The sequence below is a fragment of the Marmota flaviventris genome, chromosome 3 (genome assembly GCF_047511675.1).
Source record: "Marmota flaviventris isolate mMarFla1 chromosome 3, mMarFla1.hap1, whole genome shotgun sequence".
NCBI lineage: Eukaryota > Metazoa > Chordata > Mammalia > Rodentia > Sciuridae > Marmota > Marmota flaviventris.
Genome location: NC_092500.1, coordinates 137257181 through 137282679, shown reverse-complemented (window position 1 = coordinate 137282679; position 25499 = coordinate 137257181). Strand labels below are relative to the sequence as shown.

General features: G+C 35.0%; 1 pseudogene; it reads left to right on the top strand.

The window, feature by feature from the left end:
• The first annotated feature begins 17470 nt into the window (after positions 1 to 17470).
• On the top strand, positions 17471 to 18042 carry LOC114107294 (transcription factor BTF3-like; annotated as a pseudogene).
• Positions 18043 to 25499: the final 7457 nt, after the last annotated feature.

Here is a 25499-nt window from a genome sequence, read left to right as displayed (position 1 = left end):
TCCAAGATACTAAATCCACCTCCCAGAAGTGCTGTGAATTTCTCTGAATATTTTTTTTTTTAAGTTAATGAGCTACTATTTTTCGTCGGATATAGTTTTTTTTTTTTTTAACAATACTTCTATTTTTAATTCTACTGTTCCATTATACATAGGCACTTAAATATGTAATGCTACATATATGTATGCACATAGAAAGGCACGCCAGTATACAGAATTTTTTGAAATAAAATAACAAAGTTTATTTTCCCATATAAGTGTCATGAAATAGCAAGAAACAAAATTATATTGGTAAAATGAACGGTTTTCCATTTGAAAACAACATTTCTTTCCATGGATAATATCCTATTATTGCCCACATCCCATGCGGAGTATGGATTCAGGGTCACTCCGCATGAAATGGGCTGGCAACGAAAAGACCACAGGAACACGGAAATACCTTTTGCGGGGTCAGAGCTGGCTCTATGACCTCAGGGGTCAGTTCCCACGCTGGAGGGCAAGAGGATTAAGGGAGGTAAGAGAGAGCGTGCCCGGAACCCCTTTTATTTATTAGGGAAAAGACATTGAATAGAATATTACACCCAAATAAGGCAAAGGATTGTGTTACAAGAAACAGGAGGATGTAGCCCAGTCCCTTTGGTGACACCCAAGCCCAGAGCTGCACTTCTTGCAGAGCGAAGGTAAGGCCCATTTGCTGTGCACTGTTCGTGCCAGTTCAATATCTCCATTACTCAAGGCCAAGGGGATGTGCTTAGCTCGTGCAGCCCCAACACCCCATCCCATCCAAATTAATTTATAGTAATATATGTAGAGGGAACTACTATGACATATATTTAATTATATTCCAGAAAAAAATTCATGTTTCTGAAAGCTACTAAAATCAGGAAAAGAAAATAATATTTTCTTTACTGGAGAAGAAAAACTTAACATGTTCTTGAGGAGAAGAGGAACCATCCCTCAAAGCTTCAATAAATTTATGTGCATGGAAATCAAGTTGCAGCCATATAAAGATGTCAAAATAGTAGATAAAACTGCTTTGAAAATAAGTAATTTTAAAATGAGCTACAAAATCAGAGGGTTATTAGTGTTTTGGCGAAGCAAATAGTAATTAAAGATCCCCTGTGTTCTGAAATCTTTAAATAAGAGGCTGCACAGAGAACAAACAAACAAACAAACAATAAAATTGTATGTGACTTCCTGGAGCTTCAGTAACTCTAAATAACAATAAATATGAAGGAATTCCAAGAATGAGTAATAGATAATTTTTGTAGAATGTTGAAATGTAACACTGTGCATTCATTAATAATGTCTGAATACACATTGGTGAGTGGCATTGACAGCTGTGATTAAAGACAGCCAGTCATCTAATTCTACATGGATCAAAGATCATGATGCAAAGCCATAATTTAACTAAGAAAGATTAGAAAGAAAGAGGAAATGTAGTTAAGATGGCACAACTGAAATTTTCTCTTTTGTCATAGTTAATTTATTACTGAGAATAAGTCCACTGGGATGAGATTGAAAAAGATGAAGAATGAATAAAATATAGAAGTTGGTTCTACTTGTTATGCATAAATAGAGGAATTTCAAATAGTAAGGATTTTTTTTTCAGAATGATGAAGACCATAGTCACAACATATATAATTATCCAACCCTGTTTCAATCACTGCTCCCTTATCAATCCATTACAATAACTATAACCCTCTGTAATCTCAATTCCATGTATCCCACTTGGTGACCCACATTCCCTATCTTTCTAGTTTACACTGTCACTGTTCTGTCCACAGTGATCCTCTAGTCCATTCATATTACCATCCTTTTAATATTCTTCAAATCCTCATGTTCTCACTCTTCTAAGAAATTTTATGGCTAATCATGCTGGCTTCATTGCTCCCTGTTGCTTTTTTTGAACCTGTATTCCCTTGCCAAAATGAAAATCTTGGTAAAGTCCAGCTTACCTACTTACTATGGTTTGGATGTGGTTAGAGTGTGTCTCCCAAAAGTTCATATACTGGAAGCTTGGTCCACAATGTGATGGTGTGAAGGTGGTGGATTCTTTAAGAGTTGTTCCTCATGCAAGGTAACCAGGTCATGGAGCTGCCACCCTCGGGATTATTGCTAGTCTTCCAGAGTGAGTTAGTTTTTGAAAGAGTGGCTTGCTACGAAGATTCTTCACTTAGCCATTTCTATTTTGGCTTTTCCACCATGTTGTGATTTAGACAGGGCCGTCACAAGAGGCAAAATTTTGGAGATTGCTCAATTTTGGTTCCACCTCCAAAACTATAAACTGCGTAAAGAACCCAGTGTCAGATATTTTGTTAAAGCAACAGAAGATGGACTAAAGCATCTGCCTATTCCCTCTCCTTACCTGCAAAGGTGAATGAGGCTGGAGAAAGACAAGTGGTCACATTGACCATTTACTTTTAGAATCATTACCATAAACTTCAAGCAGTCTCTTTATACCAGACAATTCTACTGTATGTTCCTGGTGCATTTACTTCTTCACTCTCTAGATACCCTTTTCATCTATTAACATCTTTATCTGTATACTCTGCTTTCTTACCTTTTGAACTTTTTGGATTCCTACCTGAGGCTGATCCCTTTCCTCCTGCATTAGATCCCATTCTCTCTCACCTATCTCAAGGGCTTTGCTCCAGCAATTCTCCTCTCTTCACTCTCATCATCAGTTTTTCTGTCTGCTGGATCATTCCAGTTGACAATCGAGTATGTTGTCATTTCCCTATCTTAGTAATAACAATAATAAACTTTGTCTTGATCCCACTTCCACCACCTGTTACCAGGACATTTTAATTTTTGCACTGATATCAGACATATCTACTTGGGTTTCTCCAAACTCACTTTGGAGGGTTCCCCAATGAACAGATCTTGATAACTTTTCTTTTTCCACACTCGTATCTGACGCTCTCATCCAGTTTTGTGGCTTTAAATATTGCATACTTAGTAACAGCAGTTATTGACTGTACAGTCTTTCTCCAGTTATTGACTGCACAGATTCCCTCACCTACTTTCAGTCTTGTTGAATGTAATTTTCTCATTGGAATCTACATTGATTTCCCTAGGTAGTATTAACATTCTGACCCTAATCCACCCAATTCCCTCTTTACCTGCATCTATATATATAATTTTTCCCATAGTCGTCATAGACAACTTATTGATATGTTATTTCCATTGTTTTTGAAATCCCTTCCTCTCTTGAAAAATAAAGTCTCAGCAGACATAGATCTTTGTTTTGTTTACATAGAGAACTGAAACATCTAGAATAGCCCCTGTCACAGAGCAGGTGTTCAATACATTTTTTTTTTCACGAAGGAGCATGAGTGTAATTTTGCATGATGTTTAATTTATTTTCAAAAATTATATCTGAGTTCAGATGGATACATTAACGATATAATAGAGGGGCTGGGGTTGTGACCCAGTGGTAGAGCACTCTCCTAGCACATGTAGGGCTCTGGTTTCAATCCTCAGCACCACATAAAAATAAAAAAATAAAGATATTGTGTCCAACTACAACTAAAACAAAATATTAAAAAAGTATAATAGACACATTTCATGTAAATTTTTATTTCTAGCACATTTAATTTTTAAACGACTCCTAAGAGATTTCTTTCAACAAAATCTTAGACTCTTGTTTTGGATACTGCACTGCCATCTAATGAGATAAATGTAAATTGCATAATTTTCCTTCATTTTAGTTGTTAGTTTTTTCCTCAATAACACATCTAACCGTCATAGAGTTGCAAAGACTTGAGGGGAATGTTAACTAGTAAGTTTTGATCCAGGCCTTTGAATGCAAGCAAGCAGAAGCATGCATACAGTTCTATTGAATTCTGAAGCACCCAGTGCACCAAGCTGACGCACAGTAAAACATTACATCAATTACAAATGTATTATCTCTACTTCAAATAAGATTGGCACAGGAAAATAAAACAAATCATTTAGAGGTTCACACTTTTATTTACAAAATAAACCTCTGCTTTGACCTTGTACTGACCTAAAGAATGGGGGATTTCTTTACTATAAAGTGAAACCCAAAGGAAAATTTGCAAGCAACTCAGGAGAGTGAAGGATAGTATTTTTGTTTTCTACACCTGGTATTCAAAAGCAGCTTACCTGGGACTGGACTTTTAGAATGTTAGATCAAAATAGATTTTAGTAAGAATCCAACTTTGCCTGAAATATCTCATAAGAATATAAGCATGATTGAGCTTTACAGAACTGATGACAAATGAGTTATAAATATCTACAAGAAACTAAAAAAAAAAGATATTGAAGCACCGACCTATCTGATGACCTTGAGTGATTATGCAACAGCATTCTGGAACAACTGAATGAAGACTAACAACTTAAAATGCATAAAAATATATTGCTGTGGATTCAGTATCTGTCATGTCCGCTCTGCAGATTTAAGAATTTCCTGTAGGCTAGAAAGTTATTTGCAGTATATTGACCATTTCACAGTCTGTCTTTCATTCTTATAGTCATTCTCTCCCAGGCAATTGTTTTTCTACCTTGTCCTACGTGATTTCTAAGAAAAAATTTTATATATACATATGTGTATATATATGTTTTTTATATATATGTATAACTTAAACTGTGTATGTGTGGAACATACATAATCTTGAATTTTTCCCCTTTTAAGAAGTAGGATTGTAAAATGTCACTTATTTATAGAGCACAAACCATGTTTTAAAGTATGATAGTAAAATATTAATACTAAAGCTTTTGGCTTGTTTATACTTAAAAATTAACAGAAAAATTTCTAGCCCTTTGTGATTGGCAATTTAAATGGCATTAGATAAAAATGCAAAATCAAATAAAATTCCATACAAAACTCAGCTATTTAATTGCACTTTAATAAATTTACTATCCTTGAGCTTTTTTTAAAAAAAAATAATACAATTTATTTGGACAGTTTTAGGTTAACATATGAATTGAACAGATAGTACATTTGGACAGTTTTAGGTTAACATACAAATTGAATAGATAGTACCGAAGATTCTCGCCACCTCTCCCCCTAGTCTCCTTTTTTAAACAACTTAAAATAGTCTTAACTACACTCCAGAGTTTGGATTAAGATTCACTCAGAATTACACAGTTCTATGGGTTTTGACAAATGCATAATGTCATCCATGGCCCTTACAAAATAGCTTCCCTGCCCTAAACATTCCCTCAGCTTTATTTATAAATCCCTGTCCCCTCTTCCCAGAACTCCTGGAAACACCACATTTTTGCTGTCTATAATTTTTCTTTGCCCAAATTTCATATTGCTGGAGTCATAAAGTATTCAACCTTTTCAGACTGACTTATTTCATTTGGCAAAATACATTTTAGATTTTTAAAAATCTTTATGTAGCTTCATAACTGAAGGGTTTTCATTACTGAATAATATTGCACTGTATAGATGTACTATACTAGAGTTTGTTAGTACATTCACCTATCACAGGACATCTCATTTGCTTGCATTTTGGGAACTATGATTAAAGCTGCCATTAAACATTACTGTGTATGTATTTGTGTGGACATAATTTAAACATTTTTGTTAGTGAATATTAGATATACAGAATAATGGTTTTCATTGTGGTATGTTTGCACATGAATGTAACATACTTTGACCATATCCCTCCCCCACCCAATCCACCCTTAAGTTCCCCTCTTCCTTCCTGAGATCCCTTCCCAGTCTCTAATAATCTCCTTTTCAGTTTCCTGGACATAATTTTTTAGTTGAACTGGGTAAATTGCTGGAATTATGATCACTTGCTTGAATGGTAAATTTAGGTTTTCTTTTTCTTTTTGTCAATTATCTGTACATGAAAAAAAAAAAAAGAGCGATCATTTGAGATTTTGATTGGTAACTCTTGAATGACATGACAACTCTGAAAGAGCCCCTGGCCCTCTTGTTCCTTCTTTTCTATAATTCATTTTGCCTACTTGGAGGGCTGAAGCTCTATTCTATATAGATATTTTTTCCAGTCCTAGGGTTTGAACCTGGACCTTGCACATGCTAGGCAAGTGCTCTACCACTGAGCTCTCTCTCTCCAGCTGGAGCTTTGTCCTATTCTTTCTCCTAAGAATCTTCTGTCTCATGCTGGGACTCTGACCTAGAAAACCGTAAAAATCTGCAATGTGAAAGAAATAATCTGTAATGTGAAAGAAATGCTCAGAGTTTGATTTTAGGTTTGGGAAGGAAGTTGCATTTTAAGTGAAGTAATAAAGAGATATGGGCATAGAAAATCTGCCACTCGTAGGAGTGGCAGAATAACTAAGTCATTCAAAAGGTTTGACTCTACTTGTGGAAATCAAGTTGTGTTTTAGAATGTTGTTAGTTCTACCTTCGTTTCTGGAATGAAGTATTAAACCATTTTATATTTTAAAAAATCCAAACCACGTTACCTTCTCAGAAGAACTAGCAAATCTGATAGCTTTCCAGACTTTCTTAGGTTGTTCTTTATGTTTGGAAAAGTGTGAGTTATGTATTATATTGTTCCCTCGGTATAATTAAAATGAAAGTCAAAGTGAAAACTCTTAGATTATAAATAATTATCATCTTTTGTGACCTTTTTCTTTTAGACACTTTTTAAACAATTACATGAAATTCACACTCAGGTAGTCTGTTTTCCTATTGTGTTTTCACACCAGCATGCATTTTAAAGTATATGATAGCTTTAAACAATTCAAAGCCAATCATAGATGTCAGATATTCCTTCTGTACAAATACTCCAGTTATTCCTCCACAAATTGTTCATATTTTTCAAAGTGTTTAATCTTCCCAAAGAGATGAGAACCATTTCCTGTCAAGAGCATGACTGACTATTATAAGCCTTTGCCAAAAATTCAAAACAAGGGCTGGGTAAGAACATAATTGAATTTTTCTGTCATCCCAACAAATAATTAAAGAAGGTTGAGTATATGCAAATCATTTCTGAAGCAGAGAAGGGAAGAAAAATTTAAAAACTGTGATACTGGAGAATCTGCTTATCCTTGTTGGGGTTGGTCAAATTCTCATCTATGAAATGTGGTTAAAAGTCTGGATTTCATAAGGCAGTCAAAAGTGAATGAATAACCCACACATTTAACAAGGAAAAGGAGCACTATTTAATTGGCCACCAATAACTAGAATTAGCTTTGGGCCTTCCTCATTTACCAATATAGAATAATGGCATTGGCCAGTGACCAAGAAGCAGGGAAAGCTTTAGACCAAACAGAAAGATTCCTCTATAAACCTTCGTATCTTGTAGCAAAATGCCCATATCTCTTTATTACTTCACTTAAAATGCAACTTCCTTCCCAAACCTAAAATCAAACTCTGGGCATTTCTTTCACAACACTTCACCTACTATGGATTTTTGCATATTCTCTGTGTGTCCTTTCTTAAAATTTACAGACTTGGAACAAGGTCTCTGGCTCATTATTGCATCCTCATTTTTAATCACAATGCCTACCACACAATGGATGTTCAGTAAAAATATTGTTGACTAAATAAAATTGACAACTTATATTTTTTATTTGTGCCAGAAAAAGCTTTAGTATAAATAGACATGTCTGGATTTCAGTGATGAGCACAATTGATTTTCAAATATGATCTTCCTCATTCTATAAGCCAGTGACATAGAATAATACGCATGTGAAATAACAAGGGTTGAAGACAGAGTAGACTAACTGGGAGCTACTTTTATTGTCATAATTTAGAACGTCACTAATCTTCACCATAAGATATTTCTACTTTGGTAGGGGCAGCACAATTGGCAAGGTGGTATGGAAAGTGTGATCGGTAGGTTAAGACTAAAGCTGCAGTTCCATTTAATGAATATAATGATCTTGGGCAAGTAGCAGGGTCTGGCCTAGATGACGTGTAGTTTCTTTCTGTTTATGGACCCTTGCCGTACCACATACTCTTCAATAACCACAGACACAGAGATTTGATACATTATTAGCAAGAATAGAAGACAAGTAGAGATGATGATTATCCTCAAGATCTTGATACCCAATAGAAACTTAAAAGTTAGGAAATAAGAGAGGAGATTTGTAAAACAATCTCAAAATCTACCGAGGATCCAGCCACAGGGCAGTTCGCTTCAGACTCCATATCAGCAATACTTCTAGACTTGATGCTCTGATTTCCGTGTTCTCAGTTGACTAGTTCTACTTTTTTAATTTTTTTTTTCACCAGTCCATAAAGGTGTAAAGTCTCAGAAGTAACAAACCAGTCAGACTCAAGTCCTTTGCCCATGTCTTGGCTACCTAAAATATCTGTCTTTTTTTTTTTTTTTTCCACAGAGAAATCCACACATGTTTTCCTCCTAGTGCAGCCGATTAGTTTCTGGCCATGGGGGACCAAAAAAAAAAAAAATGACCAAACTCTATTATATTCAATTTGTGACAAAATAATAGTATGGGAGTTATTTAATCTTACAATTCTTAGGCTGGTTGATGTGCCTCCATGGCATAGAAAATGCCTCTTAGACAGAAATGGGGTGAATGGTTTATGTGCCAACCTTAGTTCCTGTGCATCCCTGTACTCCCGCTGTTCTGAAAGCTGCTGCTCCGGCTTTCCAGAGGGTTGGAGGAGGATGTGGTTTTCTGACATTGCCGGCAGTAGACCAGAAATCACACAAATGGAAGAACCATTTGTCTTCTACTCTTGAACTGACTCCAGTGTCTTCCTGCCCGACTTCTGAAATTTGAGTATTGCTCTGATGTTAAAATGTACTCCATTGAAATGTGTGTCCATGGCTGCTCTTGTATTATCTCAATGAATTCTTGGCTAGTAAGGAGGCTATCTATTGTTTTCAAGTTGACTTGATCTTACTTAAAGAAATAACCTGACATAATTTCAAACCTCCTTTTGTATGTGACTGACTCACCCTGATCTGCTAAAACTTTCCAGATCCCGATCTCTAAAGTCAAATTATATCCTAAAGTGTTTTTTTAAAACTTTGTAATTACATGTATGTCCATATAAAGTTGCTATAAGTGCTTTATGGACAATAAACATATAACAATTTGCTCAGTTGACAAATAATTAGGTGAATACCACATTTTAGGTTTTGAGAATAAAATTGATAAACAAGACTCAGTTTCTATTCTCAAATAACATTCAACCCCATGAGGCAAATGCATATGTAAAAATTTATAGTTCAGTATTTTGACACGAGATGTATATGTCTACACAGAGTGTACTGGAGGCAAAGCTGATGGGACTCTATAGTGGGAAAGGGGAGAAAGTGTTGTTATGGAAAGTTTATTAGAGTGGCTAACATTTGTTCTGCAATCAGAAGGAAAGCAAATTTTTGTAAAAAAGGCTGAGAATGACATTTTAGAAAAGGCAAAAATATTTGAAAAGGAGTAGAGAGATAAGTGAGCATTGCATAGTTGATGACTGGAAAGTTGTTTGGTTATGATAGGTGTACACTTAGTTTAGATTTCATTATTGGTGATGCAGAATTTCTTTTTTTAGAAGGTATCAGGAATTGAACTCAGGGGCACTCAACCCCTGAGCAATATCCCAGCCCTATTTTGTATTTTATTTAAAGACAGGTTCTCACTGAGTTGCTTAGTGCCTTCCTTTGGCTGAGGCTAGCTTTGAACTTGCAATCCTCTGGTCTCAGCCTCCCAAGCTGCTAGGATTATAGGTCCACCGCGCCTGGCAGGTGATGCAGAATTTTTGATATGAAAGTGACATGATCAGATTTGAGCATTAGGCAGATAACTTTGGTGGCAATCATTGTGAAAGACCACTGAAAGTGGCACTCAGTGCATAGATACATAGGGTTTGCATGTGTGGGTGCACGTGTGCACACTAGTACGTGTTCTGTTCATATCTCTGTGTGTCCTCAGAGAAGAACAGGAAGTCAACCACAGTAGAAAGGCGCACTCTTTCCTTTCTGGCTTTAAACTCCAGGGTAGAGAAATGTGCAGTGTGTGTGTGTGTGTGTGTGTGTGTGTGTGTGTGTAAGTAGAAATGTCTTGTAAAAAGCTATATCCAGAAAGGAAGCTGATTAAGACTGGTGAAAAGTAAAAAGGATCTACATCTAAAAATTGGCCATTTTACATGAGTACTAATTTTGAATTAAGTAAAAGGCTAAGGAGTTCATCTCACAAGATGTGCATATTTCTTCAGCTAGGACTGTTTGCAAGCTTGAAGTACCTAGCATTGATCATATGTGGATGCATATGCCACAGAATAGAACATTTGTAGGTTTACACACAGAGACAGTGTGGCTCTCAAAGCCATCTGTTGTATGCTTGGCTAAATGGTGTTAGAAAATTAGCAGATCTTTGAGGCAGCTAAAGAGGAAGATGCTAAAATAGTATAAGAGTCATCTTCCCAATATTGGCAATCCCCAACCTGTTGACATGTAAGATTTTAACACTTCTAAGTGTTTGTAAACAGTAAGTGAGCTACATGTTGAAAGGATCTCAGTAAAGAGGGGCAGAGATGGGCTGAGTATTGGCATAGGTATAAGCTGTCCTATGGATATTTTATACCAAAAGAAAAGAGCACAGCTAAAGCTAGGATTAGTTCTTTAAATGTCCATCCATATAAATCCCCCAATTTATTTTTAAATAAAGCATTTATTTTAAAATGTATTATATATTTGATTTCCACAGTAGAAAGGGACATCCTTCCCTTTCTGGATCAATTGGATTCTTCTAGTTAATGACCATTGTTTATTTATTTTTAAAATCATATTCATTTCTGAGTATGTGATCAAAGACAAGATGTGAAAGAGGTAGGCAAATGTTACTTCTGACTTCCTTTCCTTCCTCCTTCTGTTTTGTTGGGTCTTTGATATCCTCCCAGCTCTGAGTTACATGCTCAAGTATAAGGAAGAATAAGACATGGATCCTGCTTCATGGAACTCAACTTCTCTAAGAGGAAGCAGATAGGACAAGAAATAATCATGATGCTATTTAATAAGTACTAGGATAATAGCTTGAACTAAGATTCGGGAGAACAGTTACTTACTGATATTTGAGAAGGGCTGTGGGAATCTTCACAAAGGAGATGACACCTGACCTGAGTGTTGAAGGATAGACATGATTTTTGCCCCGTTAAATGATATGTCAACAGGGAATTGCAGATTTCCTTGCTATGCAAAAAGCATTTACTGAATCTGTGTCCATTGATTCAAGAGCATGAAGATAAATTTAATGCTGAAGCAGGAGACTAAGTGAATTCTAAAATTGAATATAAATTTGGATCTATGTTTGGACATGATGATGATGGGGGAAGGAAAAGGTATATAGTATTTGTTGGTTGTTACTATTTGCTAAGTGTTCATATGACTGGTGCCAATCTGAAAAGTCAGTGAAGCTGCTATTTGTACCTATTCATATCGAAAGATAAGAAAAATGTTCAAGGTTATTATAGAGCCAATATTTGGACTTGGATTTTCCTGACTGCAAAAATCAATGCAATTTTCCCTGCACACTGTCACACCTCTCCTGAGTACACTCTGTACATGCATGCACACAAATTCATTAGTATTGCAAATCAATATACACACATAGAAATAAATGCACACATCAATTTACACACACATAATATCTTATAAAGTTCTTCATTATGGTATGCATCTATGTTGGAATATTTTTGCCCACCAACATGGTGATTTGGAAATCAAATATATGAAACATTTTTAAATAAATGCTTTATTTAAAAATAAATTGGGGGATTTATATGGATGGACATTTAAAGAACTAATCCTAGTTTTAGCTGTGCTCTTTTCTTTTGGTATAAAATATCCATAGTACAGCTTATACCTGTGCCAATACTCAGCCCATCTCTGCCCCTCTTTACTGAGATCCTTTCAACATGTAGCTCACTTACTGTTTACAAACACTTAGAAGTGTTAAAATCTTACATGTCAACAGGTTGGGGATCTGGCTGTTGAGTTAAATGGGGGCATTTTTTTGACTTCATAGGGTCTTTACAAAGGAGATCAAAGGGATGCATTATGTTTCCATACATAACTTTATAGGACAGATGGAATCCACCTTGAAAGACCCATGACACTTAAAGCCAGATTATCAAAAGTTTCAGACACTAAAACCTATTAGCTTATGCAGACCTTAGCTTCACACTATCAGCACCTTTTAGCTTCGTTTATAGGTAGTCGACAAACCAATTTGAATTTTAACTACTGCCAAAGTTCAATCATGGGTGAGAAGGGTGACCACTGAAATATGGGTTGTTATAATGATGCTTTGTCTTGGAATGTGGACTTGTTCCCTTGAATTATGCTATCACACAAATGACTAAATCACAATTTGAATTAAAAAAATTAACCACTCAATTTTGGGAAGAGTTCCAAAGCTTAGAATGGTATTTGGCTAGATGGTAGCTTCACAAATCTGTTCTGTTTGGTGGAAAAAAGAGCATGAAAGAAAGTTGCTCATTCTTTCATCTTCCAGAAACTCCAAAGGATTCTGCTCCTACCCACATCTAAAACTTGAAATACCCACAACCTTTGAGTTTTCCCCCTCAAGCCTTGAAACAAATTGCTGTTACAAATCAGTGTTGTACTTGAATATCCCCACTTTTATTAGTGAAATGACTCCTGTGTGCCCAAAATATTAATAATTAAAGAATAACAAAAATCTTGTTTTGTAAAAGCCATTTAGATATACTATATGTAGTTATTAAAAATGAGAGGGAGGATGGAATGGTAAGGGAATGGGGAGGGGGAAATGGGGAATGAAATAAAATTCTTTGCATGTATAATTTTGTTAAAATGAAACCAAATACTATGTTTAATTATAATGATCTAAAAATTTAAAAAATAATTTTTATTATCAATTAAGAGGTTTTAAAGGCATCTTTTTGATAATGTATGAACTTTGTCCAGTGTTTGGAAATATTTTTAAATGTAAATAGGTCCTAATTGCATTAATATGCAGAGTCCCAATGATGTAATGCCTTTTATTTATTTCATTTTTTAAAGATAGAGAGAGAGAAAGAATTTTTTTAATATTTATTTTTTTTAGTTTTCGGCAGACACAACATCTTTGTTTGTATGTGGTGCTGAGGATCGAACCCGGGCGGCACACATGCCAGGCGAGCGCGCTACCGCTTGAGCCACATCCCCAGCCCAATGTAATGCCTTTTATATAACTATTTATTTTACATGGTGCCATTAAGGGAAATATTTTGGTTTATCTATATTATGATACTTCAGGTTGAAATATTATTAGGGTTTTTATTTTCTCATATTTTAAATAGTTTGCTTGATTAAATATTTCCCAAATAGATGCTCTGTCTGTTCATTTCTTAATGACTTGCCTATTTATCAATTCAGCACTTAAAAAAGAGGATTAAAACAATTGAGTATTATTTTTAAAAGAGTATGAATGCACAGGCACTAAATTAGGTACGGAAATGTTTAATCTCTGTACACATTATGCTTATCTTTCAAAAATGTTCTTTTCAAAAATACATATTTGCTGTATTTATACTTAGTATAAATATACTACATTTTTTTAGTAATAAAAGTTAGATACCAGACATACTCTGAAGTGTCATAAGTTTAGTTTGCTCAAAAAAAATTCAATTTCTTTTGGTGTTTTTAGTAATCTGCCTCTTTTCTTTTTTTGGTCTATTTGTTTAGGAGCAATTGCAAGTCCTTTGTTTCTATTAATGTAAATCTCCTTCCCAGCCTATTGCCAGTTATACTCTATGATGAGGATTTAAACTTTGTAGAACAGAACAGTTTTGCCTGCCTGTTCTTTGAGCCACCCTTTGAAGAGCGCTCTTTTCCATTTCTGTCTTGTGGAGATCCATCAAGAGAAGAAGGTTACAGGCGTCCACCCATCTGACAGGTGTGTAGGTAGCAGAAGTTTCTGTATTCCTTTGTTGGTGGCTATGAAACCACAGGTGTTGAACATCAGCAGCAGCACCTGTTTGATAGTGAGGCTTTGTCTATGTCAGGTGGAGACATTTACACTAAATTTGAAGGGAAAAAACTCTCATAACTTTGTTGTCTAGGCTGAGAAGCATAAAACAGTTTTTTTTTTTTTTTACTGGTTTTAAAGCTGTAAAGATTGTTGTGGCTTTACCTCTCTCATTTATCGGTAAGAGTCTTGTTTTAACTTGACTACAAAAACAGATACAGTTTATTCCTTATTAAAAAAATATTAAACAGTTTTTAAGTAGAATACGATACAGGTTCAGCATTTAGTCAAGAGCTCTTGAGCAGAGTAGATGCCTTACTCTGGTTGGAAAATATACCACCTTTAAGACATTTGTATTTGTTCAGATCCTTTGGGTTTAAACTATAATTGTACTTTGTTTTTTATCACACTACCTGTCGCCTTAATTAAGACGTATGTAGCACAAGGTCAGAGGCACTGAAAAAAGTCTCGCTTAAAAACACAGAAATTATCTTTGGTATCTCTTGGCCACTCTGGCTCCGATCCAGCTGTCACTTGTCTTCCATGATTCATTCTGATAATGTTAACCAGCTGTCGATTTAAAAATCTATCAATGCTGGAGTTCATTGAAGCCTTCTTGGTTCTTTCTGAAATAGCCAAAACAATATACTAGTGATTTTATATTCTCTGTGGTCAAATAAGTCATTGTTATTCTGCAGTCCAGGTGAAAAGTGCATCTACCATGCTTTCAGATATGCTCATGTCTGAGTGGGACTCAAAAGGAAAAATGATTCTTTTATTTGCATCATTAAAAAGTATCAGAAAGGTTTCTCTCTCCATGTGTCAATGTGTGACAACAAGCATTTTCCTAAATACTTTTAACATCATGATTCTTTTTGTTATCATTAGGTAACACTTATAACAGTATTACTCAAGAGAAAAGGCCACATGGCTCACCAAATAACAATAATTTGGCAAATAAAAAATAATTTGTCTCTCCAATTTATTAAATTTATTTATCTAAATCATAGATATTGTTATTAAAGTAATAACATTCCATGAAAAGACTTAAAAATAATCCTTTATGTATTTTAATATTCCTTATGATACAAATTCAATCTTGAGTATTCTAATAGGAATGTTTGGGTGAAAATTGAATAATGACACACTGAATAATAATGGCAAAAGCTATTTTATTTTGGTCTACTCTGTCACAAAGCTCCTTTAATCTTGAAAAGAAGGAACCCGGAAAGTATGAGAAAAATGAGACTAGGTGAGTTTAAGCCACTTGCAGTTATCCAATTAATAAGTTAGGATGGGGTTAGAATTAGTTGTTTTTTTTTCAGATAAGAGTGTACTTATTAATATGCATTGGATTGAGTTTATTCCCCAAGATTTCTAGTGCGCGCACGCTTGTGTGCACGTGCTCAGTGGTGATTTCTTTAAATCACTTAAAATGGGAAAACCAAACTGGTAACATTATAATGTATTCTTCCCATGTTTTTGACACAGATCATTTCATTTAATTTTATCACATCACCCTATGGAATAGTGCTATTGTTCTAATTTACAGAGGTAAACCCTTTGATAAGCAGAAAAAGCTAGACTTGAACACCAGCCTCTCCTGCTACAGGAACTAGGGTATACTGCAAGCTAGCCTTACTCTGTAGAGTCTTTACTCTGTAGAGTTGACTGTTCAGGAGTCACAGGGCTTAAGGCTAAATTTACACTGAACCTGGGGTCTATCGTAAAAGTTGCACAATTTGTTTAATCAAACCTAACGTGAAAATTTTTCTCTGTGTCTCCCAAAATTGTAAGAAAAAATAGAGCAGTTAATTAAGGATCTTAGTTTTGTTATTAAGGCTTTAGTAAATGTCTTAAGTCTTATCCCAGAAAAATGATAATATTGGTAGAGAAGAGGCAGGAAGTATGTTTTTTCCTGCTCCAAATGTTACCTCTGCTGCCTGAGCAACCTCCCACCCCCACCAAATCTAGAGTTGGTCAACAATGGTGAGAACTATTTGTACAAGTTAGAAATTGGCTGAATAAGAAACTGATACCCTTCATGTTCTCTGTGGTAGTGTTGCTGTGTGCCAAGCTTCCTTATGAATTTTATGGTTATTTTCTTTCTGTCATTCAAAATATTTCAGTTGCCCTTTTGGGTGTGTCTCAAGGTTATAAGAGAAAATAAATCGAATTCACAGATGGACCGAGGAGCTCAAATGAGTTAACAGATATAAAATGACAAGTCCTGCCTCTTGTCTACAAGGATTAAATAAATATTTGATTCCTAATTTTAATTAAATACATTTCCTTCTAATGGGAGCTTACTTTATATCCTGACTTATTTTTCTACTTTTATTGCTTTATCCTTCATAGTATGTCTGTTGCCTTTAGTATAATAATAGAACAATTGATTGACATAAGTGTTACAAAGACCTTAACTTCTATCAAGATGACATGTAAATTTATATGTTTATATGTGAGATACCCCCCAAAAGCTCATGTGGGAGACAATGCAAGAAGGTTTAGAAGTGAAATGATTGGGTTATGAGACCTTTAACCTAATCAGTGCATTAATCCCCTGATGGAGATTAACTAGATGGTTACTGTAGGCAGGGAGGACTGGAGGACATGGCTGGAAGATGGGGTTCCAGGGGGTGTGCCTTTGGGGTGTGTATTTTGTCCTTGTTGAATGGAGCTCTCTCTCTGATTCTTGGGTACCATGTTCCCAGATTTTTTCCTCTGACACATTCTTCCACCATGACATCCTGCCTCACCTCAGACCCTGAGGAATGGAGTTGGTTATCTATGAACTGAGACCTCTAGAACTGTGAGTTCCCAAATAAACTTTGGCTCCTGTAATTGTTTTGGTCAGGTCCTTTGGTCACAGCAACTAAAAAGCTGGTGATAACAGTCACTCTGTTATGCACTGCTTTCTGTGCATAAAAGGCATAAAAACTGTCTTCTGTTGACCCGGTTTAATTGTAACTATTTAGCCAAGTTTCAGTCTTTGTTATAGAATTCATATACACACTCATATTAACAAATTTAATTATATCATTAAAATAATACATCACTAATCCTCTTGTTCACTCCACTACTGTAATTGCTAAAAGGCTATGAAGCCCAATATGAGTGTTTTTAAACACATATGCACATGTCCCATTTGAATCTAATATTTGTATGTGATTAAAAAACTATAAATTGTTTTTTTTGCATTCAGGTGAATTTTAAAGAATATTATGTGCCCATAATTTTTTGAAAGTTAGTTGAATTTTCAGATTTTGAGATAGTTTCTTATTCTCTCCCAGCTTTTTCTTCAATACTGCTTTAGGGAGTACTATTTGTTCTTTTCTTGGTTGTTCCAGGACACATGAAGTAAAGGCCAGATGTTAATCCAAAGTATAGTGTTTTGTATTATGTGAGTTATCACATAAAGATATATGTAGAACAGAAAAGTCTTCAGGTAGCTTGTCATCTTGCATCCTCAGGAGTGTGTGCCTAATCTCAGCTGGTCTGCCTGAGACCCCCTGAGCACCAACCCTAGTCCACCAAGGGGTCCTATTTCTGCCCTTACAAGATGAAAGAAACTATCATGAACCAGGAAAAATTCGCCAAACTGCAGGCACAATTGAGCATTGGTGGGAAAAGAACTGCTTGCAGAAAGAAGGTGGTTTATAGAACAGCTACCACAGATGATTAAAAAAAAAAAAGACAAAAACCAAAAAACAAAAACAAAACTTCAATTCTCCTTAAAGAAGTTAGGGATAAACATTATCTCTGGTATTGAAGAGGTGAATATGTTTACAAACCAAGGAACAGTGATCCACTTTAACAACTCTAAAGTTCAGGTGTCTCTGGCAGCAAACACTTTCACCATTACAGGCCATGCTGAGACAAAGAAGACAAAACTACAGAAATGCTACCCAGCATCTTAAACTAATTTGGTGCAGACTGTCTTACTAGTTTAAGGAGACTGGCTAAAGCTCTGCCCAAACAATCTGTGGATGGAAAAGCACCACTTGCTACTGAAGAGGATGATGATGATGGAATTCTAGATCTTGTGGAGAATTTTTGATGAAGCTTCTAAGAATGAGACAAAGTGAACTGATCAACTTCTGAAGAAGATAAACTTGAAGAAGTTACTGGGAGCTGCTATTTTATATTATGACTGCTTTTAAAAATTGTTTTGTTTATGAATCTGATAAAATTTAGATCTCTAATATTTTTAAGCCCGAGCCCATTGGACATTGCAGCTCTTTTCAGTTTTTGCTTATACACATTTTGTTCTTTGTAGCTAATTAAGCTTAAGAAACCTGGGAATAAAGATTGAAACAAAGGTTATTAAAAAAAAGAAAGAAATTATTTCAGATACTATGGAACCAGTGTTAAGAGTAGACCTGATATTTTGTACAGGCCCTGTTTCCTAAACATGTTTAAATATGTGGACATCTTTAACTTTCACCAAGAAAGTCTCTGATTTTTCTTGAGACAAACTGCTGTTTTCCTTCATCTGTCATATTCCCACTTTTGAAAGGGAGATATGATAAGAAAAATTATGATATTTGTTCTCCTAAATTGATAATATGAAGAAGTATAGCACAGGCACAATGACATAGCCTCTTCTCAATGTCACATTTCCAGGTCAGAAGAGGCACTGGACATGCAGCTTCAGTGGACCATTGCCAACTGAGAAACCAGAAATGTACATTTTTTATGTGAATAAATATTTAAAGAGAATTAATGAATTTAAAACATTTTAAATGCTAGAATATATTGAATAAGGCTTCCTTGCCTTCAGGTCTCCAGGTTGTGGTAATTTGGCCTTTATTTCTTTTCATGTGGTTCATCCAGAGAAATTGATAGACTACCAATCAACTCAAGATATGGTATTTTCTTCCTTTCTTGATGTTTTCCCTTTTCAGTTAGCATTATTGACATTGTTATTTTTTCCTTTCAAAGAAATATTATTGTTCAAGAATTTAGGTTAGCCACCTTGAGTCAATAATTTTAGAACCACTTTCTTCATTAGATATATCAGAAATGTGAGACATAGGAACACTTCTCCTTTTATGCTTCTTTATTTTATGATTTGCCCAGTAAAATTTCTTCCAGGGTATTTTTTTTGCAAAGTATATTATATTTTAGTTTATTAGACTTGTATTGCAGCATTTTCAGAATATAGTTTCTATAAACACTTACCATATTGTCTGTCCATTTTATCTTTTAACACTTCTTATGAGAAAACTCACTTGAGAGACTTCTATCAGATCTCTGCATGAGGAAAAACAATACTTCTCTGACACAAGCAGGGTACTCAGTGTTACGATCAATTTGGGTTCTGTCTGAACATGTTTCCTCTCTGCTCTGATCCCTGTTGCCTACTAGAAAAGTCAGAGAAAAGTGAGTGATTAAATTTAGTAATTGACTTCAAGGACCAAAAGGTCTACTTTTATTTGCTAAAATTTTCTCAAGATCTTTTCTACTTATAGAGTCTATTTTTCTCCCTCTTTCTGATTATACACATTTTTATTATTTTTGCACTATATTATACATAATTCTCTAAGTCTCAAAATATTTTGCAAAAATAGTTGCAAAACAAATAAATATATGATTGTGTATATGAGAGAGTGTTGTTCGTTTTTTCACTAGGAATGTAAATAAAAAACATTGTTGAGAATTGTAATGTTTTAAAGCATTCTGTCCATGTATCTTCTTACTAATCTTTCAACATCCTCACAAAACAGAGTATTATCTTTGTTCTAATTGATTAGAAAATGAAGACTCCAATCACCAGAAATCCTGTAAGCAGTGATTCCCTCAGCTGGCAATCAAATGCTGTCCTTCTGTGTACCCCCTTTTTATGGGACCACTTTTCAGGAAGTCTAATTTTGGGGATTTATCTGAATCAAATTTATGCTCACTACTAATGAAAACACTTCTGTAATAAAGTCTTTTACAAAGTTTATTTTTCATAAAGTAAAGATTTGATAGATTTGTAGAAGTCAATGTTCATTTAGGTCTGATAATAGTGTGATTAAGCACATGTACACATTTATCTCAACCAAACCCATAAAACAAATGTATTTACTTTAGAACAATGAGAGTAATTTAGAATGCCATCTTTTTAATAAAAGAGCTTAATTAAACTCCAAGGCACTGGGGGGTTTGACTAAATAATTTTGAGTATGAAACTTTAAAATTCCTTGTTGGTTAAACATAAAAATTAGAGCAGTTACCTTTGCCTTAGTCATAACCTGAAATCATCCTCCTGCATACAGACCCTAATTCTCTTGAAATATTATTTATGCTATGTGGAGTGAAAGAATCTGTGATGTGATAATCACCATTTGAGATTTTATAAATTTGGTTAGAAAGTGCAATAATAACTGAGAACAGTGGAACAGATTCTGAATCTAACTCTGATAGGTGTATTTTTAACTTAAAGATGCTCTATGAAGTAATTGTGTCAGGCTGGAATGAGAAAAATTTAGGTTCAGATCATTGGACCTCATCTGGAAAAAAAAAAGGACCCTCAGTCTTTATTATCAACAAGTTTTAAAAATGCATTTTGATAACTCACTATTCACCTTCAAAATAGATACAAACGAATCTGTAGAAGAGAATCCCCACTAAAACAAGTAGGGGCACACAAGGATTTAAGATGATATCCCTAATGAAATACAGAGCTCTCACACTGTGAGAAAATTAAGACTTGGGCCAAGAATCAAAGAGGAGCTCAACAGCCTTCAGAAGGCGTTTTTATAGTCTGGGATCAAGGAGGTTTCATCTGCCGAAGTGCTGAGGACCAGTAATGGTCTGCTAATCTACGAGGTGCTTTTATATTGTTTTCTTTGCAATTTCTGAGACTGTTAAAGCTTAAGAGTAAGAGGTTGCAGGCTGGAAATCAATGTCTCTAGATGCAAGGTGTCGCACCTTTTGTTAGTGCCATGAGATGTTCAGGAGGGCGTGGAATGCTTTTAGGGCTGCCTTAAAGGTTAAAGATGTTAAATGTCACTTCATTCACATTCTATGGGCAAAAGAAGAGAATGGGAGAGTAGGATCCAAGGTCATAGTCAGCGATTCTGTTTTTTGAATGGAGAGTAACACTATACTTATAATGATTTGGAGACAAGTCATTTGATTCTTCTTACCAAAGTGATCTGGTGGCCAGTATAAATTGTGTGTTTATTTATGTATCACTCAATTTGAATGTTTATTGGAGAAACTTGTGCAATTCAGGATAAATATCAAGGTTTAAAAATTGGAATTTAATCTTAATTTTAAAAGATTAAAAAAACTGCTTGTTTCCATTTTGAATGCCATTATGCCACACTTTACAGAGGGCTAGTTTCTTAAACAGGAGTCTGCAAAATTCACATGGAATCAACATGATGTTAGAAAATTTCTTACCTCTTCCGCAAAGTATAGTTCTAATTTTATAGAAACAGCCTTGTGCAATGATTATGTATATATTAAAGAGCATGCAAAATATAATTTTATAGTGTCTAAAATTTTTCAATTGCATTTGTTTTATTTATTTTTGCCAAGCATGTATTTGTGCAAGTTAAGTATGCTGCTGATAAAACTGTATTCTGAAGGAAAAACAAATATATGAAAAAGTCAAAGAAAAAGCTCTTTGGTTTTCAAATATCTGTGTAGCAGGAATAATCAGATGATAACTATTGCTTTGGCATATTTAATATATATTAAGATTCTGTTGGTTGATTAAATCATCACCATTGGTCTCAACAATCCTCAGGGCAGTGCTGAGTGCTCTAACAAACTATTCCAAATGACTTTGAAAAGATTATTTTAGCAGTTAGTTCCATAAAGTAAGCTTATGGATGTCCCTGATGTTATCATCTCCTTTCTGTTAAAAATTCAGAAAACTGGCAAAGTACCATCTATCAATAAATGACATACTGAAAATGTTTAAAATTCTAGTGCAATGCAAAACTTGAAAAATTGCTGCTCTATTTTTACTTTGACTTTATTATCATGGATGTGTCTATAAAAATCTTCTGCCTTGAAATTAATCACCACTACCAGAAGAGTCATGAGATTTATTTGCTAATGTTTTTCCCATTTTACCTTTAAAATATCTCATAGTAGGAAGATAAAAGTATGTATCTTTTCAAAAATTTAGACTTTTTTCTGTGTTTTATATATACTCAAGTATATGTTACATTTTATGACAGTGACCATTTTTCCTTCCATGGCTACTGTTAAAAATATAAATAATTTTATCTATCAGTTATGGTAACAATGTTTAGATTTGACAAGTTTTCTATTTTAAATTAGACTGAAATAAAGGCAGCTAGCTACAGCCCTGGGTTTTTGTCTGGACTCCATGATACAATCAATACAAAATGTGCACACTTCTCAGACAGGTCATTGTGAGAACTAAGTACAATATTTTGTGAAAACTCCTTGTTCACCTAAGATATTCTGAATTTATATTTTGAGGCAATGTTGCACAGTGCAGAGTAAGAGCTTTACTGTTAAACATTTAAACCTTAAAACTCCAGCTCTCCAACAAACTGTTAGCTTCACCAATTTCCCTAACCTCTTTAAACCTCAGGTTAACAATAAATAAAATGGACTTAGTAGCTACCAAATAAAGATGTGTGTATTACATAAAATGCTGCACTTAAAATTTACAGTCCAGTGCCTACAAATATTAAGTATTCAATAACTGTTAGGTTTTAAAACTGCCATTATTTAGTATTCTTAGGGATGAAGATTTCATAGCAAATGCACAGGCACAAATACCTGGTTTCTCATGTCAGTCCGCAAGTTACAATAATTTTTGAGTACAAAAAATATAAATACCTATAAAATCAACCATAATTAAAACAATAACCAAATAATACATTGTTCATCTGTTGTACTTGGTTCTCTTGCGTTTTTTACTCCCTTGAAATTTATCACTTTCCCAAAGACTGGGCAGTGGCTGAAAGGTTCTTTCAGACGCATCCAATCAGCCCAGCTCATTAAGACAAGAGGATTTTTTCTGAGATAAAATAGAACAGACTTTCTCACTTCAACGTGGGTGTGCGGGCACACGTGTGCATGCGTGAGTACTAGTAGTGGTAGTGGAGAGCTGTGAAAAAGAACTTACTCATCTTACTAGTAAAATCTAATTGAAGCCTTTTTCTTGAATTAAATAGGTGATTTCTAGCCATGGTTAACATATTTCTGAACATGGAGCACAGTCTCCTACAATTAATCGAAAAATTCACAGATGCATCCCATTTGTCTATATTTTAGGAAAAAATAAGACATTTAAAGTATAAGTTTGTATAAAGACATGAAGATCACATGGACTCTAAACGTATCAATGCAATTCAAATATACCATAATTTGTTGATCAGCCCCATGGTTTCAATGTGGATTAAAATTGGGTTCGAATTAACCAAAGTAAAAATCTAAAGAGGAACATATCTATTACCTCCACTTAGATTTGAACAGTTTTTCTTTGGTTAACATATTCACACTATACATTTTTAAATCCCAGAACATGTTGATACATACTGTAATAAACCTATTTACAAACATGTAAGGCTTTCATGCTGCAGGAAAAATGGCCCAACAGCACAGATACCCTACCTGCTGGCCTTAAGCACTGGGCCAAATTGGTTATCATGGAGCCTTGTGGCAGGCCAGTTCCTTTCCTGTAAGGATGGCCAGCAAAGGATCCGCCTGGGAGAAATTAACCATTGTCTGTCTATAACAATGTCAGAATTTCGCAACTTCCCCAATTAAATTGGCATCCAGTGATTTATAGTTTACATAAGTAGAGAACTTCTCTTAACATCAATGGTACAGTTCATGGTAAAAAACTTCTTAGCTTTTGTTGAACTCAGATCAATTAAAATTATTTTTTACTTCTTTTAATTATTTCATAGCTTTTGACTTTTAAATATCTCTATTATGTACCGAGTCACAAAAAATATATTGGAAAGTTATATTTGATTAAGTCAAGCCTAATTCTTTAGAAAAGAAGCAAGATGGTATAGTATAGTTGAGCATGGTTGTGTTGTCAGGATGCTTGGGTGTTTATATATATATATATATATATATATATATATATATATATATATATATATATTTTTTTTTTTTTTTAAAGAGAGAGTGAGAGAGGGAGAGAGAGAGAACTTTAATATTTATTTATTCATTTTTTTCCAGTTATCGGCGGACACAACATCCCTGTTTTTTGTATGTGGTGCTGAGGATCGAACCCGGGCCGCACGCATGCCAGGCGAGCGTGCCACCGCATGAGCCACATCCCCAGCCTGGGTGTTTATATTAATGAACCTTTTACTGCCTTTGTTTCCTCACCTGTAATATAAGATTGATGGTATTAATTAAACATAATTACAGAGTGTGTGAATATAAGTTTAGAATGGTGCCTGGAACATACAAAGTACTTTCTCAAGGTAATTTTATTTATGAATAAAATCAAATGGAAATGCACACAAGAGATAGGAATTTAATGAATTTTTAACAAACTAATTTCATTTGCCCACAGTGAATTTCAATAAGGATTCAAAAGGGGTATCCTGAATCCATTCACTGCCTCAAATCTCTCCCAGAGGCTCTATTTGCCTTGGGGCCATCATCTGATTGTGATCGTACCCAATGTGTTTGTGACACTTGCAATACATGGCCATCATCTATGCTGGTCCTCTATGTTGGCCACTTGCCTACTCTCCTTATTTCTTCTTTTTCTTAGATGTAAACTCTTCTGTTGGCTGTAGCTCCTTCAGTGGCTTTGGAGGATAATTTTAGGAGTGTTTCAACCTGTGGTAACTTTGGGAGTGTTGATGACATGGGGCATTTGCTCACTGAGGTGCCAGCACTACCAGCAGGTACACCACCTCCTCTAGTCAAGTACAGGCTTGCTTTAGCTGGTAGAACATGCAGGGATAGGACCTTCCTGGGCTGCCAGAGATCCCTGGCAGTGTTGGTTCTGGGTATGGTGCATGGATGTGGTGGAGGTGGTGCTGTTGGTTCAGACAGGGATGTCTGGAGGCTTGGGCTAGGGTAAGCACTAATTTTTTGGGGGCGGGGGGCAAGTATAGCATTGGTGTTGGAGCTACCCATAGAACAAAGGACAGTGGTTATTTACTTAATAATGTGGAAATAGTTTCAATATTCTAATAATCTGTATATCAGTGTTTGTTGAATGAACATACTGATAAAATGTTATAGTTCGGTGGCTCTGTTTTCCTGCATTTTGGATAATATGGATGACTTCTGAGCAACTTCTCTAGTGTAGAGGACTTGACTATTACTACCAGCATTACTCGTTCATTTAATAACTTTATTAAGGTCTTCTGGCAACTGCTGTGATGAATACAAAGAATACCAATGTATGACTTTGTAGATCCGTAGTACCTCAGGTCATCTGTCACTTGATATATAGGAATTTAAATGGGTCAACAGCCTGTTTTTGGAACTTAAGGAAATTATATTATTTTCCTCACCTAAATTATTTAATCAGTTACACATATACACTTTCACATGAACACATACAAGTGATTATTACTTATTGTAGCAGGAGCATGTAAGATGTTGCCATTTGGTTTGTTCTCTAGCCTGTT